The sequence below is a fragment of the Geospiza fortis genome, unplaced genomic scaffold, assembly GCF_000277835.1.
Source record: "Geospiza fortis unplaced genomic scaffold, GeoFor_1.0 scaffold40, whole genome shotgun sequence".
Taxonomy (NCBI): Eukaryota; Metazoa; Chordata; class Aves; order Passeriformes; family Thraupidae; genus Geospiza; species Geospiza fortis.
In genome coordinates this window covers 20,059,718-20,062,891 of record NW_005054297.1, presented here as the reverse complement: position 1 = coordinate 20,062,891, position 3,174 = coordinate 20,059,718, and the positions used below count along the sequence as shown (strand labels likewise).

General features: G+C 33.9%; 1 long non-coding RNA gene across 1 annotated transcript in view; it reads left to right on the top strand.

Annotated features, from left to right (window-relative positions):
- Window positions 1–3,174, top strand: part of LOC115948875 — a 558,433-nt gene that overhangs the window by 495,166 nt on the left and 60,093 nt on the right. The window lies entirely within an intron of this gene.

The following is a 3,174-nucleotide window of genomic DNA, read 5'->3' as shown; positions in this document are numbered from 1 at the left end:
CTTTCCCTCTCAGTTAAATTTTAAATATACTTACATGCCAGGTAAATAAAAATTCAAAATTCATTCATACTAAAGATCTTTGTCATACTAGCAAAGAAAACGTGCTTTGGCTGATGGGGTCTGATCAGAATCATATAAGGTTATAGACATACTTTATGCTTTACTATTTTCTGACGCCAATATTAATAGTGATTTTTAATATATAATTGATTTCCACGTCAGCATGAAATTCTGAAATTAATTGTACATATCAATCAATTAAAAAGACAATAATAGAGAAATTAAATAGATAATTTTATGTCTTCAGGGCTAAATGAGCTATCATTCTGGTTTAAAATTTTAAAAACTGAACATGATTTTGAACACTGATTTTGAACTCTGATTTTGAACATGATTTTGAACACTGAAGACCCTATGGTTTGTTTCAGATTTGAAAATTCACTTAGCTCCCTGAAAAGTCTCAAAACCATTGTCAAGTTTTTGCCTCAGATGATGCATTAGCGAATGTTACATTCAGAGCAAACTAAGGTCCCAGTCTTGGAGCTATCCTGATTCCTTAAACACTTCCATGCAGGCAAAGTAGTTTTCAGCTTGTGGGTGATTAAAAAGGCAAGGCCTTTGCTCTACTGAGAAGTGCCCTTACTGTGTTAGGGCAGAGCTGTACCAGGGGAACACTGAGGTCAAACTAGCTTCAGGCATTGGTAAATGCTAAGTTACCAGCAGCTGAACACTTGGAGGATGTATTTTCCCATCCAAGTATTTATTTACTTTCGAACAAGAGAGGAACCGGATTCAAAGAAATGCATTTAATCTTAAAAAAAAAAAAAAGAAGAAATTAAAGAATAGAAAGGCCCACAAAAAAATTTCTTTGTCTGAAAAACTCCATAAATGTTTTATTTAACTGACCAGTTCTTACTGTTTCCTTTAAAAAAGAAATTAGCTGGTTATATCATGGGAAATATTTGTGTTAAAGGTCACATTAAACAAAAGTCAAATCTAGACTATCTGAGAAGTCTGGAGAAGATGTTTAATGCAAATTTTTTGTGGAAAAAAGATGTGTGTCACTGCAGGTCATCTCTGAATATTCTTGTTGGGGTTTCTCTGTTGGATATGCAATCTCAGCTAAATGTTTTGAAGAGGAGGAATCAAATAAATTGCCCTATTTTGGGTCTTTCTCATCTGTATACAGTTGTGCAGCTCTAGTAGACCTGAAAATTGCCCAGAGACAAACTTAAAAAATAGAGTGCTTTTGAGGCAGAAAATTGCTTTTCTGCAGCATGGTCTAAGGGACAGGATGTGACAGGAGGACAAGGAGTTGTCACTATGTAGTGATATTGTAAGGCATATCTTACATAACAAAAAGGATCATTTGTCTCTTTTTTTCTTTCATTTTAAACTACAAGGGATTTAATTGAAACAGTTGGAAGTATCACCCCTAAACAAAGAACAAGCCATTATAATTTACAATTAAACTGAAAGTTCCCCCCTTAACCCACTTGTAATAGCTACTCATTGTGGAGTGCATGTGGGATAGATGCCTGTCCACAATTTCAGAAGCCTTATTCTCAAAAGGAAGAGGAAAAAAACCCCATCTCATTGTACATGCATGTCAAATATTAGCGTGATTCTTGTAGTATAATAAGAAAAGAAAGTGGTTTGTGCTTTTGATTAGCCTCTTGATGTTTCAGAGTGGTTTTGTATGGCTTAATTTTCCTTTTATGGCAGTTTGTACATATAAAACAAAATGAGGAAAGGAGGGGAGGGGGAAAGAAATGTGCCATTAATATACCTAGGATATGAGGCCTCCTTTGGGCCCATTATACATTAATGGGTCAGCTGAGATTTATTAGGATATGTATATTAATCTTTATACACATTCACATACTATAATTGTTCCTTTGGTGCTATAATGTGATTAGCTGTGAATTTGTGCAATATTAACAATAATATGGATTTCCATATTACAGAACAGTAATAACAAACGGTTATTAAAATGCATGTAAAGTATGGGATGTGAAAGCACTTCTAAATTCTCAGTAATCCGATTATGTTCTGTTGTTTTTAAATACAAAAATGGTTAAGTCTTTACTATAAAGTAAAACCTAGTATTAAAGAAACCAAAAATTTTATGGTACACAGAAGTGAACAAATGCATCTAAAGCTGTCTTAATGAAAGATTAGTGTCTGTTTCTCATAGGCAGCTGAGATGTGGATTTTTGCATTATGATTATTTGAATATGTAACAAAAATAGAACATAGAAGGTAACAGTAAATTCAGCATTGATACCTCTCTACATTGAAACTGAAGGGATCTTCCCTCCTCACATCTGTAATGATATGATAATAATTCCACATGTAAGGTAATCATTTTGTGCTATAACAACATAGTACAGTAGGTATATAGAAAGGAGAAACTATTAATTTTAATTTTGTGAAGCTAATTTTTTTATTATTTTTCTTAAGCTAATTATTTTTTAAATTTCTTAAATGGTAAAAAATAGAGCAGCCACTTTTTTTTCAGATAGTTTATGACAATAGTACCCCTGTGGGGCACAGGGTTGTACATGCTCACCTGTTTCTCCCCTTTGTTTTGTGATTGGATATGACAGCTGCTTACAGCATGATTCCACCATGGCAGTGGCTTCAATCCCTGCAGGAGCCTTTTATTTAAGAGTTGGACTCCATGACTCTTGTGTGTCCCTTACAACTCAGAATGTTTTGTAGTCTGTGGTCTAGAATTTCCTGGACTTGGCTTTGAGAGAGACAGAGAATGAACCTTAAGAGCAGTTATATTCTCCTCATAGAATACATACTCCTCCTGCAAAAAGTTGCAAGCTTTACTCTCAAGTTATTTTCATCAGGTAGTAATACTTTTTTGAGCAAAGGTTTCTTTACCCTCCTTTCATGACCCCATAGTGGGAAGGTATCTTCTTTGACCCCTCTTTCCTAAATCATAAATTCCTGTCTTTACCTTGAGTATATCTGTGGGAATAGAAGAAATTTCTGTAATATAGAATTTCTGTAATTTCTACCATTTGCCATGCAGACTTTAGATTCAGTCTTTGATGATTTCCAAAAGTCTTGGTATAATCACAGCTCCCACTTTTCTTTCATCTGATTTGCATTTTAAGATTATATTTATTAATAGATTGCATTCTGTAAATTATTGCCACA